Source organism: Peromyscus californicus, unplaced genomic scaffold (assembly GCF_007827085.1).
Source record: "Peromyscus californicus insignis strain IS unplaced genomic scaffold, ASM782708v3 Scaffold_22__1_contigs__length_63687245, whole genome shotgun sequence".
In the NCBI taxonomy this organism is placed as follows: Eukaryota; Metazoa; Chordata; class Mammalia; order Rodentia; family Cricetidae; genus Peromyscus; species Peromyscus californicus.
The window spans coordinates 41,860,468-41,877,811 of NW_026294525.1; the positions used below are offsets into that span (position 1 = coordinate 41,860,468).

A 17,344-nucleotide genomic window follows, 5' to 3' on the forward strand; every position below is an offset into this window, starting at 1 on the left:
AACAATTGCTCATCTGAAATCAAGCAAGTCGACTGGGTCTCCAAGGAAGCTGTCTTTCAAGAACGGAGACGCATAAGCTTGCCGCCTTTCCCCTTTTCTGCCCCTTCCTGACGAGATTGGTATCAGGAAAACGCTTGGCACTGTCTCCTCAGTTTCATCAGCAGTTTTATCTCTTGTTTCCCATCTCCTCACTTTTCCCCTAGACTCTGCTCACAACTAGTGCAGAAGTCTCACCATGGAAGGCTTTCCTCTCTCCTTTGCACTATATATGCTGGGTGAGTCCCTATGGAATCCTTTTGTGGTCCCCAAAGGGAGGGGCACTATTAGGAGGTGTGGCCCTGTGGGAGAAGTGTGTCACTGTGGGGGTGGGCTTTTGAGGTCTTTTCCTCAAGCTTCACACAGACTGATAGTCAGTTTGACTTCCTGCTGCCTTCTGGTCCAGATGTAGACAGCACTATGTCTGCCTGCATGCTGCCATGCTCCCGTCACCATGACGACAATGGACTCAACCTCTGAAACTGTAAGCCACCACCTCAATTAAATGTTTTCTTTGTAAGAGTTGCTGTGGTCACGGTATCTCTTCACAGCAATAAAAAAATCCTAAGACACCTTTCTTCCTTAAAATTAATTTTTGAGCCGGGCGGTGGTGGCGCACGCCTTTAATCCCAGCACTCGGGAGGCAGAGCCAGGCGGATCTCTGTGAGTTCGAGGCCAGCCTGGTCTAGATGAGCGAGATCCAGGAAAGGCGCAAAGCTGCACAGAGAAACCCTGTCTCGAAAAACCTAAAAAAAAAAAAAAAAAAAAAAAAAAAAATTAACTTTTGAAACACAGGAAGGAATCAGGAACACTGTGTTTCTAGGTTTGTTTCCAGAAACTTTTAGTTAGATTTTTTTGTTGTTGTTGTTTTTGTTTTTAACAGAATCTCACTCTGTAGCCTGGGTTGAACTGGAACACTATGTAGCCCAGGCTGCCCTTTAACTTGTGAAAATGAGCCTCAGCCTCCGAAGTGCTAAGATTGCAGATACAAATCGTCAAAGCACTGCTGTTTTTAGAAACCATTAACAGTTTCTTCACTCTAGGAATTTTTGATTTATCTAAGTTTTTGTTTGGTGGAAGTTAGTGTGACTCAAACCTTTGGAGCAACCTTTTTTTTTTTTTTGGTTTTTTGAGACAGGGTTTCTCTGTGTAGCTTTGCGCCTTTCCTGGATCTCGCTCTGTACACCAGTTGGCCTCGAACTCAAAAAGATCTGCCTGCCTCTGCCTCCAGAGTCCTGGGATTAAAGGCGTGCGCCACCACCGCCCGGCGGAGCAACCTTCTTAGAAAGTTGAAAGGAACTAAAATTGTACCTGGAAGAAGAATAAGAATATTTATTATAAATTCATCTAAAAGTAGTTGATTGAATTATAAATCTTCTTCTAGACAATAAAACCTATTCAGAACATTAAATAACCCTCAGCTACCACCCAGGCCCACATCCAGGGCTTTGAGTTGGCCCACCCCAACATCGGCTCCATCTATGACCTGCCGGACCATGTGAAGGGACTGGTCCTACGGAACCATAGCTGTACGATCTCCATGACTCCAGGCAAAAGCAGGATGTCTGAGAGAAGTTTCTGTGAGGGTCCAGTATGGATGGTGTAGCAGAAGTCAGAGGCCTTGAACCAGACCAATAATTCATTACCATGAACATTTGCAAGTAAAGCTGTGTGGACAAAAGGGTCTAACTCCATGACACACAGCAGCTCCAAACGCCACTAAGATGAATGAAGAGGTGATGGAGAGGCGGGAAAGGTGGAGGAGCGACGTGCTTTGTTGCTTTTTGTTGTTGTTGTTTGTTTGTTTGTTTAATTAATATTTTTATTTTCTTTTAGGGGCGATGCTGCAAGGATAAAAGACAGATACGGAAAGACTAGGAAATGAGTGGCATAGGGGTGCATGACGTGAAATTCCAAAAAAAATCAATTTAAAAAAATCTTTAAAAAAAGAAAGACCAATGATTGTTAGTGAAGTATTATTTTTGTGAGCTTCTTGTAGCTTTGAAATTTTCTACAAAACGTTGTTTAGAAAATATTGGCATTTTTTCTTCTTCAGATGGTCTCACATCAGAGCAAGGTGGGTAGTTTTCATCTGGTGGAAGAGAGAAGAGAAAAGAGCTATTACATTCCCGATTCTTCATCCTTTCTTGGGAAAGCCTATGGAGTGTGGACTGAAACCCACTGGCTTTGGTTCAGCTCCATCATTGGATGGCTCATGCTCTCCCCATAGCTCTTGTGGGCTTTGTGCGGGCAGTTCCCATCCCACACTGACTTTATTATACAGCGCCTACTGTACTCACCTGCACAGACTCCTTCCCACCCCCACGGTAAGGCTCTCCCTCTGATATCACCGTGACTTCACTTTTTCTTGCTCTGGGTAGCTTGGTAAACATGTGACTCATCATTCTATGAGTTGATCTCACAGACACAATGTTTCACCAAAGGACTAATGAGGATAGTTTTATCTTAATAAAAAACACTGTCATATATATATATATATATATATATATATATATATATATATATATATATGCCAACATAGGGGTACATGCTTGTAATCCCAGTACTGCTGCACAGGCTGAGGCAGGAGGATCATAAGTACTGAGTTAAAGGCAGCCTGTCACACATAGAGATATCCTGTCTCAATAAAAAAACAGAGCTGGGTGGTAGTGGCACACGCCTTTAATCCCAGCACTCGGGAGGCAGAGCCAGGCGAATCTTTGTGAGTTCGAGGCCAGCCTGGTCTACAGAGTGAGTTCCAGCACAGCCAACACAGAGAAACCCTGTCTTGAAAAAGCAAAACAAACAAACAAGTAAGTAAGTAAAAAACAGAGAGGAGAATAGCATTATTGGTGAATTATGAAGAAAGACTCCAGTCTATATACCTTTCTGCTTTTGTTTTTCCTGAGACAAGATCTTGTGTGTCTCAGGCTGACCTTGTACTTGTTCTGTAGCTGAAGATGAGTTTGAATTTCTATTCTGAAAATCAAACCCAGGGTTTTTAAACCCTAGACAAGTACTCTACCTAACCTGGACCACATCTGCAGTCCCCCAATGTATGCTTTGTTTATTCTCCCTTCCAAAGGAGCAAGGTTAACAAAGAATCAAATAAAAACAAAAGCCTACACTGAAGATCTGCAGTAAATTTGTGATTGAGCTAAGCGTGGCACTACATGCCTTAGGGAGGCAGAGGCAGATGGAGCTCTGTGAGTTCCAGGCCAGCCTGGTCTACATAGTCAGTTCCAGGTCAGCCACAACTACTTAGTGACACCCTATCTAAAAGAAATATGGTTGAATACCAAATCTCTGTCTAATGCAAAGGCCTTCTAATCTTGAAAGTAAAGCTGATCCAACAATTTTCATACCCAAACCAGAAATATTTTTTAAAAATTTAAGATTTATTATTTTATGTTTGATTGTATGTATGTATGTATGTAGTATGTGGCTACATGTACACTCAAGTACAGGTATATATATGGAGGTCAGAAGAGGGTTTTGGCTGTCCTAGAACTGGAGTTCCAGGCAGCTGTGAGCTGCACAGTGTGGACACTGCAAACTGAACTCAGATCCTCTATTCAAGAGTAGTACACACAGCCGGGCGGTGGTGGCGCACGCCTTTAATCCCAGCACTTGGGAGGCAGAGCCAGGCGGATCTCTGTGAGTTCGAGGCCAGCCTGGGCTATCAAGTGAGTTCCAGGAAAGGCGCAAAGCTACACAGAGAAACCCTGTCTCGAAAAACCAAAAAAAAAAGAGTAGTACACACTCTTAACTTTTGAGTCATCTCTCCAACCCCAGCTCCATAATCTTAAAATTTTTAATTACATAATGTGTAATAAGTTAGAGACAAGGGTGGGGGGTATAGATGGACTTTTCTGTTCAGCCAGATGCACCCTAAATAACCACCCAGAGACTTAATATTAATTATAAATACTTGGCGGATAGCTTAGGCTTGTTTTTTTGCTAGCTCTTATAACTTAAATTAGCCCACTTCTATCCATCTATGTGCTGCCCTGAGGCTCAGTTACCTCATGCCCAAGGCTTGTTTCCTTCATGTATGTATGTCCCATCCTGCTCTCTCTGCATCTCATGGTGTCTCCTCTGACTCCGCCCTTCTTCTTCCCAGCATTCTTAGTCTGATTTTCCCACCTAACCTTATCCTGCCTAGCCATCAGCCAGCCAGTTCTTTATCAGCCAATAAGAGTAACACATACTTACAATGTACAAAGATTGTTCCACAGCAGGGGGTCAGGGTGGGAGACATAAGGTTAATTTTATATTTTCTTTTTTTTTTTTTTTTTTTTTTTTGGTTTTTCGAGACAGGGTTTCTCTGTGTAGCTTTGCGCCTTTCCTGGAACTCACTTGGTAGTCCAGGCTGGCCTCGAACTCACAGAGATCCGCCTGGCTCTGCCTCCCGAGTGCTGGGATTAAAGGCGTGCGCCACCACCGCCCGGCTATATTTTCTTTTGAGACGGGCTGTCATGTAGCTGGGACTGGCCTCAAATGGTCTATGCCGCTGAAGCAGTGTTCAGATCATAGGCATGTGTCCCCTTACCCAGTCTATGTAGTGTTAAAGCTAAGTCTCAGGGATTTGTGCATGGCAGACAAGCACTCTATCAACTGAACTACGCCTTCCGCTCTAACTTCCTTACTAATCAAAGCAATCACCAGCAGAGGTGGCATATGCCTTTCATCCCAACCCTCTGGAGGCAGAGGCAGGCAGATCTCTGATTTCCAGGCCAGCCTAAGTTCTAAGACAGCCAGGGCTACACAAAGAAACCCTGTCCCCAAAAAACAATCATATGATAACACTAGGGAATGATTTCACATGCCTTTAATCTCAGCACTCAGAGGCAGAAGGAGGAGGATCTCTGGGAGTTCAAGGGCAGCCTGGTCTACAAAGTGAGTTGCAGGACAGCCAGGGGTATGTAGGGAGATACTGCCTCAAAAAAACAAAATATAAAAAAAAAATTAATTAAAATAAATGGAGCTGGAGTGATGGCCCAGTGGAGAAGAGCACTGGCTTTTCTTCCAGAGAACCTAGGTTCAATTCCAAGTACCCACATGGCAGCTCACAATTATCTGGAACTCTAGTTCCAGGGGGTCTGATCCCCTCACACAGATACACACACAGGTGAAACAGCAATGCACATGAAATAAAAATAAATAAATCTGAAAAAAAAAAAACCACTGAGATCACAAAACAGAAAAAGTAGGGGTACAGTCATTTTAAACGAGGGAACCATCACATACAAATTTATTTCTAACCAGTATCGCTATTAATAAAAGCAGCATAAATTACAACAAATTAGAATTTTACATGTCAAAATATCAACTAAAAATAGATCAAATTTAGTTCTTGCTAAACTCAGTCTTTAAAATGTTCAAAGCTGGGCATCGTGGCTCACACCTGTAAATTCTAGCACTCAAGAAGCCGAGGTAGGATGATTGACATGAGGTTGAGGCCAGCTTTGGATCATTAGTACATCCCAGGCTAGTCTAGGCTATAGTATGAAATCCATGTTCAAAACTCTGACACTAATTCTTAATGTATCCTTAAAATTTCTTAGTTTTTCAGAAATAGAGCAACATTACTTTATGTTACATACATAAATTGTGGAGTATTGAATGTGCCCCCTGTGAAGGAGTCCTCGCATAAATAACGGCAGCAGTGCTTGAGGAGTTCTGTCGTGGCGAACATGGTTATGTCCACACAGGGGGAGAGTGTGCATAGCGTGTCTTCAGCCGTAGGCTCAATAGCCAGCGCCACCCTACAAATCTAACCAAGAAAAACTCCAAGATCGACTATAACTAAAAGCTGAAGAGGCTAGGAGGTAGCCCAGTAGGTAGAGCGCTTGTTTAGCATGTGAAAAATCCTGAGCCTAATTCCCAGCAGTGCACAAACTGGTCATGGTGGTACAAGTCTGGAATCCCAGCACTTGGGAAGTAAAGACGGGATGGTTACAAATTTGAGGCCAGCTTGATCTACATAGCCAGTTCTTGGCCAGTTAAGGATACACAGTGTAGCCCTGTCCCAAAAAACTGGAGGGGACAGAGGGGAGAAAACTCTGTATCTCCCCACTCTCACCCACCTTTTTTTTTTTTTTTTTTTTTTTTTTTTTTTTTTTTTTTTGAGACGGGGTCTTAATACATATCCCAAGCTTTCCTTATGCTCTTGGCAACGATGTCTCAGCCAGGGGATGGTAGAATTATAGGCATGTGCCACCATGACCACCTTCCACTGTAATTTCTCTTTGTTTAGTTGGTTGGTTTGGTTTTTGGTTTTGATGTTGGATTAAGGGTTTTTCTTTTTGTTCCATTTTTAGGATTCTTTAAAATTTTCTGCGATAAGTTTTCATTTTTCTTATAGTTTTGGAAACTATTACTTAGGCCAAGAGGTGTAGCTTACTGGTAGAGCCCATGCCTAGCATGCCGAGATTCAATCCCCAGAAGGACAAAAATATAAATAAATAAATAAATAAATAAATAAATAAATAAATAAATAAATAAATAGGCAGACCTTCAACAGGGGCACAGGCTCCATTATGAGGACTCTTTGTGCTCGTCAGAAGAAGTAACTCAGGCGCTGGGAAATTTGGACCGCGTCTTGATCTTCGTCCTGATAGTTTGTCCTGTTGAAATCTGTCTTGTCCTTTAATTACAGCTCTCTGTGTGAAGCAGCTAGCTAGGCAGAAAGTGAAAAGGAACTGCTGAGTGAAGATAAATTAGAGAGCTCTGAAACATTCTCAGTCTTCCCACAGAAAAATCTGGGGAGACTATGAAAGATAAGACATCATAGCCTTTTGAATCTATCACTGCCGTTATGATGGAGGCTTCTTCCTATCTTGAGGCAAAGTGAAGGCCAGTCACAGACATGCCCTCGTGATGACTGCGAAGCCTGTATGTGGCCCATTTGACCTAGGTCCTAGGACATTCGACTAGCTACAGTTCCTTCCTTTAATTTTACACACATTGCCAGGATAATGCACAGACACTGCACTATTATTTATAATAAAGGCAAGTTTGGGAAAGACAGTGTCACACAATGAAAGAATAATTTTTCTCAGTATAAAATAGTCACTGTATGAAATGATGAAATGTTATGAGGTCAATTTGCCAGGCATGATGGCTCATTCCTGCAATTCCCGCACTTGGGAAGTAGAGGCAGAAGGACTGTGGGTTCTGGTCCTGGTCCAGCCTGGGTTGCATAATGAGACTTTGTCTCCAAAAGAAAGCAAAAGTAGCTGGGAATGGAGCTTGGTGAATACAATGCTTGCCTAGCATGCAGGATTGTGCCTTCCTGTAACCCCAGCTCTATAAGGGGGTGAAAACCAAAGGCTCACCAGGGCTGGGCTGGGGACAGACGAGGTTCAGCTAGACCCTGCCTCGAAGGGATAAGGTAAAGAGTTACGGAGCAGGACATCCACATCTTCCTCAAGCCACTGAGCTCACAAAGGAGCGTACAAAAAGGACAACGAGAAAGAAGAAAGGAAGGAGGAAAGAATGAAAAGCCAGGAGGGCGGGGAGGAGTGGAGAAAGAGGAACGGAGGAGGGGGAAAGGAAGGTGGAGGGTGAAGGAGGGAGAAAAGGGGTGGAAAGAAAGTAGACTCGGGGGCTGGAGAGATGGCTCAGCGGTTAAGAGCACTGACTGCTCTTCCAGAGGACACGGGTTCAATTCCCAGCACCCACATGGCAGCTGACAACTGTCTGTAACTCCAAGATCTGACACCTTCACATAGACATACATGCAGGCAAAAGCACCAATGCAAATAAAATAAAAATAAATTAAAAAAAAAAAAGAAAGACTTTGCAGCAGCTGCCACCACATACGTATTTCGGGGCTGTTCCCCAGAGCTGCCCAGGCTGTCCAGAGAGGGTGTCACCGCACTGGACTACTTTGTTAATGGCTGCAGTCCACGGTGTCCTCTAACACTTGAGACAGTTCAGCGAGTAAAGGCACTTGCCTCTCAAAACCTCTGCACCCTGAATTGGAACCTACAGGGTAGAAGGAAAGAACCAACGCCGTATGTTGTCCTCTCGCCTCCACAAATTCTGTCCACACACACAAGGCTGCAGGGGTTTTGTTTTAATTTGGAATAAAATTACATATGCTAAATATTTACAGGTCAAATGCCAATTTACTAAGAAAGACCCCTTTCTGGAAAGCAGACTCTTATCTCCAAGTATAAGACAGATATATAGAAATTAAGAAAACCACTGTACATCCATGATCTCAGCACACGGGAATGGCTAAGGAAGGAGGATGGTAAGCTCAAGCCACTTTTGGCTACACAGTGGAGGTAGGAGAGGAAGAGAAAAGAAGCCACCATCTATACTTTGAAGTAGCCAGAGAAGAGCCTCATCTTTTGTCTTCCCCATGGCTCTGCTTCAAGACCGAACACTCCTGAATGGAGAGTCGCTTGTTAGTGACCTGCTTAATGGACAGTCAGTTGCTTGTTAGTGAATTATTATTATTAATTATTATTATTGACTTTTTGCCCTTTTGAAATAGGCTTGCATGTGAAGCACAGGGTGGCCTGGAACGTGCTGTATAGTCTAAGCTAGCCTTGAACTCATGACCCTTCTGTCCCTGCTCCCCAAGTTCTGTGATCACAGGCATGAGCCATCTCATCCCGCATAAATTTTGCTTTTCTGACAGTGGAGGGCTTCATAACTACAGCTTTGATCCAAACTGCTTTGTCTGTCTGTTTTGCTGGCTTGTTTATTTTAGGGTCTCACGATGTTGACCAGGTTGGCCTTGAACTCCTGGGTTCAATTGATTCCCTGGTCATAGACATCTCCGTCTCCCATGCTACCATGCTCAACCTGATGCTTCTTCTTCATTGTTTTGTCAATTGTTTGTTTGTTTCGAGACAGGGTTTCTCTGTATAATCCTGGCTGTCCTGGAACTCACTCTGTAGACTAGGCTTATACTCACAGAGAGCCACCTGCCTCTGCCTCCTGAGGGCTGGGATTACAGGTGTGGACCACCACCACCCATTTTGACCTTTCTCCCCCCCCACCCCCCCACCCCCCGCCTTCCACCCCCCCCACCATGTAAAAGCAAAGAGCCTTTATTTCAAGCTCAGGAGCTTGGTCCCTCTGTCCAACACAGCAGTGAGAGCAGAGAGCCCTGAGCTCAGGTGGGGCAGAGTTTTTATCATAGCAGAGGTTGGGGTGAAGGGATTTCCAGGGTCCAGGACCCTGATTGACTGACTGACAATTGTCTAGGGGTATCTGTAAAACAAAAATAGGTGTGTGCTAGACTCCAGGGCATCTGGCCATCTTGTCTAATGGTTGGAATGTTTGGGATATCAGGTACTTCCCCATCCCTGGGTGGACCCTTCTTCTTATACGGTATCTTTTTTTTTTTCACTTAATTCTCAGAGTTCTGAGAGTAACACTGTATATGCTTCTTCACTAGAGGAGCTGAATGCATTTACAATATTCCTTACCTGGTGGAGAGTAAGACATAGGGATTTGTTTCCCATGGCCTTGTGATTAAAAAAAAGAAGAAACATATCTATGTTCTCCTTGCCAAAACTTTCATGAAAGTAGACAACACAGAGGTGATGTGTTGACATTCAGAACCGACTGTTTCCTGGATTTTTCTCCTGGAAGTGGATGGTCTCTTTGTTCTTTTCCTTTAGAAGAAACTGTAAGCATTACTTAAGGCCTCCCATTTATCAAGGACTTACTAGAAAAATGCTCTTTTATTGGTGTGTGTGTGTGTGTGTGTGTGTGTGTGTGTGTGTGTGTGTGTATAGATCAGAGGATAACTTTGTGGAGTCACTTTTCTTCTTCCACCATTTGATCCAGAGGTCAACTAAGGTCATCAACCTGGCCAGACAAGTGCTTTTACCCGTGAGTCATCTCTCTACCTTTCCTCACTTTACCTGACTTTTTTTTGAGACAAAGCTTATGTTTTGTTTATAGGTCAGGATTGAGACTCAAGCTCACAGGGTGATTCAACAGCAAACACTTACTAGATTGTCAGTTTGAGGGGATCCCACATCTCCCAGTTTCAAAGATGCCTAGGTCCAGACATTAAAGAGAAAGATTCCTAGAGAGACTTTGAACCAATTTGTGTTTGACATTATGGGCACTGAAAATCGTGAGCGGGAAAGGTGTTCTGTCTGGTTCCAAAACAACGTAAACCCTGGTCAGTGATGAAAAATACATGTTCTGAGCTATCCATAAGAGCAAACGTGGAAAATAACATCTAAATGATCCAGACAGCTTTCCCCTGACATCTGCCTATGCTTACGGTGTTTTCGGGGTTAGGAAGGACATGCTAAAAATAACAAGAGTGGACAAGTCTTGTTTAAAGCCTACCTTTTAGACGAACGCATGACTAAGTCTTCCTGAAGGAGGCGACAATTTCTTCAGACATCCTTTCCATGCACAGGCCCCTTGAGTCCACTTACTTCATTTTTTCTTGGAATACCACTTCACCATAGCATTGAGTGCCTGGCTCTTACGAACACTTCTCAAGAAGCGGCGACTTTATGGCATGCACATGTTGGAAATCCCCCAGAAGCCCTGGGATTTTTGGAAACTCTGAAGCTGTGCATGCTTCTAACTCTTGCTAACACACCCAGCCTTATGGTAATGCTGCCTTTAACACAGCTGCCTCATAAAGGTCACGGGGCATCAAGTCACATAGTTGTTCAAAAATATTTAAACGAAAAATGAGATGCCCATGGCATGCTGGGACTGATCACTAGGTTACCTTTGCCGCCACTAACTGTAAGTTTGGTACTGGGATCAGACTGATTGAAAATGACAGAAGAAGCCGGGCGGTGGTGGCGAACACCTTTAATCCCAGCACTCGGGAGGCAGAGACAGGTGGATCTCTGTGAGTTCGAGGCTAGCCTGGTCTACAAAGCAAGTTCCAGGAAAGGCGCAAAGCTACACAGAGAAACCCTGTCTCGGAAAAAAAAAGAAAAAAGAAAATGACGGAAAGTTGATTTCCCCCCAGTGTTAGAGTCAGGACTGGAGCATCCTACAAGGCAGCTACTTTGCCACTGAGCCAACCCGGCCCAGCACTTTGCCCTTTATGGCTTTACTTCCCAAACAGACATACTGCTGGCAAATGACCAAAAAGTCTACAGATGCCGCTGATTCCACAGCTGCTCAACTATCCTTTCTCCCTTTCTATCAGAATGTCAATTTTACGTTTCTTCCTTCCTTCCTTCCTTCCTTCCTTCCTTCCTTCCTTCCTTCCTTCCTTCCTTCCTTCCTTCTCTTCTCTTCTCTTCTCTTCTCTTCTCTCTTCTCTCTCTCTCTCTCTCTCTCTCTCTCTCTCTCTCTCTCTCTCTCTTTTCTTTCTCTCTCTCTCTCTCCCCCTCTCTCTCTTTCTTTCTTTTCTAAAGGGGTTTTATTTTGTTTTGGTTTTTGAGATAGAGTCTCTCTATGTAGCTCTGGCTGTCCTGGAACTTTGTATATGCTTTGTAGGGCAGGCTAGGCTCAAATTCACAGAGATCCACATGCCTCTGTCTCCTGAGTGCTGGGATTAAAGGCACTTTCCACTACATCCGGCAGCTAATTCTTTCAACTTTAATGTGCTTTCATGTGAACAGATTCCTACTCTGAAAATCTCCTCTAATGCAGTTACTTGTATTTTATTTTGTTTATCACACCTTTAAGAGTGTTCCATATGCCGGGTGGTGGTGGCGCATGCCTTTAATGCCAGCACTTGGGAGGCAGAGGCAGGTGGATCTCTATGAGTTCGAGGTCAGCCTGGTCTACATAGTGAGTTCCAGGACAGGCTCCAAAGCTACACAGAGAAGCCCTGTCTTGAAAAAACGAAAAAACAAAACAGAGTGTTCCACATAGCCCAGGCTGATCTTGAACTCCTGATCCTCTTGCCTACAGCTCCCAAGTTGGGAGTTAAGTGTATGCCACCAAATCCAGTTTATATTACAGCTTCCTTAGCTCTTCTCACCCATAACAGCTTATTATCAGAGAGAATCATCAGTTTAGAGTTGGAGCTTGCGCTAACGCTGACTGAAATCACTGGTCTCCTGCCAGTCAGTACCCTCGTTCCCACATTTGCTATGTTTGGAGTTTTAGATAATGATCACCTGCATTCCTCATCCTCTTTAATTATGAAATACTTCAGGTCTTCCAGACAAGTGAGAACCCGAGCAAAGATAAAAATTCAGCGTGCTTCTGATGGATCCCCACGGCATGCTTTAATTACAAAGGTTAAACATCTGCAGCTTCCCCAGGGCTACCTTGGAGATATATCACTTGGTACTTGTTTTTCTAAGGTAAATATGTGTGGGGGTGGGAAGTGGGGTGTCAAGGTATTTGAAGGGTGTTTGACTCCACAGATGAACCAGAAGAATCTAATCAAAAATGGATCTAAATTATGATCAAGAAAAAGAAAGGAAGGAATTTGATAAAAACTAATCTTTCTATTTAACCTATTTTAACTTCAGTTGTAGATTCAAGGTCAGAAACCAGTTATAGAGCTCTAACTCCAGGATGTCAGGCATGGAGGTGCACATCTGTGTCTGTAATTCCTAAAGGAAAGGCCTGAGACGGGAAGACAGGGAGCTGAAGGCCAGCCTGAGCTACATGGTCAAAGTCTGTCTCAGAACAACACACACACACACACACACACACACACACACACACACACACACACACACACACACAGAATCTTCAACAACAAAATCTGTGCTGAAATTACATATGTATTTTTACACTGTCAGGAGCTAGTAAAGCTTCAAGTAGTTAGATGAAAGTAGAACAGTAAATAACAGAAGATGGAGAGCTTTTAATTCAAAGAGATGAGAACCGCAGACGTGCTACCCCTTACCATATCTGCTGCTTTTATTTTAAATTGTGAAGCAAACATTATAAATTATGAGTTCTACAGACTATATCAGGTGCATCTTGATTATCAGGTTTTGGTTTTGGTTGTTGTTGTTGTTTTGGTTTGGTTGGCCTAGGCCTTCTGGTCCTCCAGCCTCTACCTACAGAATCCTGAAATTACAGGCATGCATGCATCCTTCTGAATCCTGAAATTACAGCCATGCATGCATGGCTTCTGTTACAGTGTTAACATACTGCATTATATATGTTAGGGTGCTGGGTGTAGTTACACTTAAATTAAAAATAAGTTATTTTTTTAAGATAAGTTTTTTTTTTTTTAAATGTATTTCTGGACCAGGCTGGCCTTGAACTCACAGCTATCCCATTTGCCTTTGCCTTCCAGGTTCTGGAATTAAAGATGTGTGCTACCATTCCTGGCCTCACTAAAATATAAAACTCATGGATGTAGGGTGGTTCTCCAAGATATATTTATTCTATTTATTTACTTTGTTTTTGGAGAGAGGCCTTCATATAGCCGGAGCTGTTCTTGAAATCAATGTACAGACGAGGATGGTCTTGAACTCCTGATTCTCCTGCCTCCAGCTCATCCTGGGATCACAAGCATATTCCACCATGTTTCCTTCTTTGTTTGGTTTTTGAGATAGGGTCCTGTTCCGTAGCCCCAGCTGGGTTGGAACTCACTACGTGTGACCCAGGCTGGCCTTGGAGTTCGCCGGTGTCATCTGTCTCTGCCTCCCAAGTGCTGTGGCCACAGTCAGGAGTGACAGTGTCTCTCACGTTCTTACTGACACACGGTGAGTAGCTCGGCTGAGTTGAGGTCGGTATGCTGGAGAACTACTCCAGTGGTCCGTATGCTGGAGAACTACTCCAGTCAGCCGCACGCTACTTGCTCTGAGTTGGGAAAAACTTCAACTTGAGCCACAGCTGTGTTGGAAACATCTGTCTTCCAAAGCCCTGGCCATTCAAACTCTGGCATTCTGGCTAGAGGTGAGGGTCCCAGTTCTGTCTAACGAATCTTGATAGTTTACTCCTGCCTTCTAAAGGGTTGCAAGTTAAACCCAGAGTCGTTTTCTTAGTTTGTGCCTAAAGACGGTATAAATTTACTTGTTTATATTTATTTATGTATTTGTGTGTATGTGTGTGAGAATTCCTGCCACCGCACTTTTTTTTTTTTTTTTTTTTGGTTTTTCCGAGACAGGGTCTCTCTGTGTAGCTTTGCGCCTTTCCTGGATCTCGCTCTGTAGACCAGGCTGGCCTCGAACTCAAAAAGATCCGCCTGCCTCTGCCTCCCAAGTGCTGGGATTAAAGGCGTGCGCCACCACCGCCCGGCAGTGCCACTGCACTTTTATAGAGGGCAAAAAATAACTTGGGGGAGTTAGTACCCTCCTTCTACCAGGTGAGTCCTGGGGAATGACTGATAGGTTGGTAGGCTTGGCAACTGGCACCTTTACCTGCCAAACCATCTCATCAAGCTAGGATAAATTTATGTGTGTGTGTGTGTGTATTTATATTTATGGTATACATGCATGTGTGAATGTGTATGGGACCACATGTGTACAAATATGCAGCATGTGAGTGTATGTATGCCCTTGTGTGCATGAGTGTGTGAATGCACACACATGCATGCATACACTCAAGGTTGATGTTTGCGATCTTCAGTAGTTCTTTGTTTTGTTTTGTTTTTTTTAAGATGGGGGTCTCCCTGTATCCATGGCTGGCCTGGAACTCACAGAAATCTGCCTTTACCTCCCTCTGCCTTTGTCCACTGAGTGCTGGAATTAAAGGCACACACCATCATACTCGTCTAGAATTCTCCATGTAGCCCAACCTAGGCCCACATTTCCCATCTGAGATTATGCGTGTGTCCTCATAGTCTGGCTTCAATGTTTAGTCTTCTCTTCTTCTTCTTGAGATAGGGTTTCACTATATAAACCAGGCTATCCTTGAATTCACTAAGATCCATATGCTTCTGTCTCCCTGATGCTGGGATTAGAGACATGCATTCGTGGCTTTATTTACTAATAAAACAAAATAATGGTATTGGCCTCTGCTACCATAGCAATGAAAACTTCTCTTATACTGTCTTTACTAAGTCTGGTGATCAGCATGGTTAAAAAGTAACTGCCAGACAAGGGTGTAGCAGAAACTCCCCAAAAGGTTTCATTGTGCACCCCACTGCATGGGAGCAGGTGGCTTGGTGCACTAAATGTCTGAGGCAGAGGGTTTGCCTTGTTAGGGGTGTGTGTGTGTGTGTGTGTGTGTGTGTGTGTGTGTGTGTGTGTGTGTGTGTTGGGTGTGGGGCAGGGGAATGGGGGTGTCTCCCAGGACTGTTTATATTCAACAAGAAAGTGTGTGGGCACTGACATTTCTCTACACATCGGAACTCAAGTAAGCATTTGGTCATTTCCCAGAAACATCTGGAGATCGCGAAAAGAAAACAAAAACCAAACAACGAAAAAAACAAAACAAAAAAAACGTTAAAATTCACCGTTTTTGAAGACTTCCGAATGAACGATCTTTTCCACAGGCTACCCGGTTTTTCTTGCCTTCTCTGCCGTGTTTGGTGCTGTTCGTTCCGGGTCTCCCCTTGAGTTCTGGAGGTTGCCAGCCGCCAACTTTACACATCAGGGCCTCAGTTATATTTGCTTCAACTAAGAAAAGGGAAAAACAGAAGTGAGGAGCCAATAAAGCCTATAAACATGTTCCTACCGTTGGTGCACTGCCGTTTATGGAGAAAACTCACTTTTAAGATTTTAATAAGCTCTCCAACTTCATTATTATTATTTTTTTCTCCCTCCAAGCACAAAGCTCAGCTGTTTTGGCACGTTGGAAACTGAAGTCTGGAATTTTTAGAAGAGGTAATGTGTGGGTAAGGACCTAGTACCCTGGGCAGGTGAAGAAGTTGAGCAATTTTCCTAGAATACGATAAAGGGACAGCCTTTGGCCTGGAAACTTAGCCCAAACCTCTAGAGACTAAGGTAAAAATTCACTGAACAAAACAAAGAGGCTGGACAGGACTTTCCTATTGTCTAAAGATAGGAGACATTTCCATGGCCTTTTAAAAATGGTGTAAAGGGGGGTGGGGAGATTGCTCAGCATTTAGCAGTTGTGGTGTTTTGTTTGTTTGTTTAAATTTTATTTTATTTTTATGATAAGGTTGCTCTGTGCAGTCCTGGCTGTCCTGGAACTAGCTCTGTAGACCAGATTGGCCTCATACTCAGAGATCTGCTTGCCTAAGGCGTAGGCCGCCGCCGCCGCTACCACCACCGCCCGGCTTGTTTGCATTTAACAGCTCTTATGACTCTGGCAGAGAACCTGGGTTCTGTTCCCAGCACCCACCATCCGTGGACTCACTGCCTGTTCTGATGCCCTCTAGTCTCCGTGGGCACTTGTATATACATGTGGTACCCATAAACTCACACAGCCTCATACACATGCACATAAATAAAACTAATAAATCTTTAAATACAAAATAAAATTTGTGTGTGTGGTGATGGAGATTGAACCCCGTAGCCTTGTGAATATAGGCAGGGGCTTGTCCATTGTGTTACGTCACTCTACCATAGAGTTACATCTTAGCTAAATTATCCCAGTCAGCTTCTGATGGCATCTCCCTGCCTCTACCTCCTGAGTAGTTAGGGTTACAGGCCTATAGCACTAGCCTAGTTATATTTTTGAATCCTGAATTTAAATGATAGCAATAGATTGTCAATTGTCTAAAAAACAAAACGAAACAAAAACCTTAGGGAGGGCCTGGTGAGATGGCTCAGCTGTTAAGAACACTGACTGCTCTTCCAGAAGACCTAGGTTCAGTTCCCAGCACCCACACGGCAGCTCACAACTGTCTATAACTACAGTTCCAGGGAATCTGACACCTTCATACAGATATACATGCAAGCAAAACATCAAAGCATATAAAATAAGAATAAATAAATCATTAAAAATGTATTTTAAAAAAACTTGGAGAATTTTTCTGGATGTGGTGGCACAAGCCTTTAAGGCAGGACTAGGAATTCAACCAAAAATTCATTGCTATCATCTCCATATTTATTTATATTAGAAAAATGAACAGAAGATAAATGTTCCCAGTTTCTGGAGGGATTCATTTTGTATGCTTCTGGGGACAGGAACTAAATCACTCAACCATTCACTGCTACTTAACTAAACACCTGAGAGGTGGTTGGTATGTGTGTAGAAGTTTCTTCTGCAAATCAGGGTTTCTCTGATGTCCACCGAGGAGCGTGAAGAGATGACAGTAAGTTTGACCCTGTTTCGTGTACTTCTGCATGTTCAAATTCTGCACACATAGTGTAAGGGTTGTTTTCTTGGGCTGGAAATGCAACTGAGGGTTTTTATTTTGAGGGGACTCAGTCTGCAGTCAGGATGAACTGGGGCTCAGTCTGCAGCTAAAGCCTCGAAGCAATGAGTGAAATGTTTACATTGGATCACCTGACTTTTTTTTTTT

General features: G+C 43.5%; 1 long non-coding RNA gene across 2 annotated transcripts; it reads right to left on the reverse strand.

Moving 5' to 3' along the window:
* Positions 1-1,458: 1,458 nt before the first annotated feature.
* LOC128118145 (uncharacterized) lies at positions 1,459-15,524 on the reverse strand. 2 transcript variants are annotated; one of them, XR_008221027.1, is made up of 3 exons: positions 15,368-15,524; positions 6,554-6,714; positions 1,459-2,128 (listed from the first exon to the last, which is right to left on the reverse strand). It is a non-coding gene; the product is annotated as an uncharacterized LOC128118145 (long non-coding RNA). The 2 variants fall into 2 exon arrangements; XR_008221026.1 differs by having other exon boundaries at positions 6,554-6,718.
* Between the last annotated feature and the right edge of the window lie 1,820 nt (positions 15,525-17,344).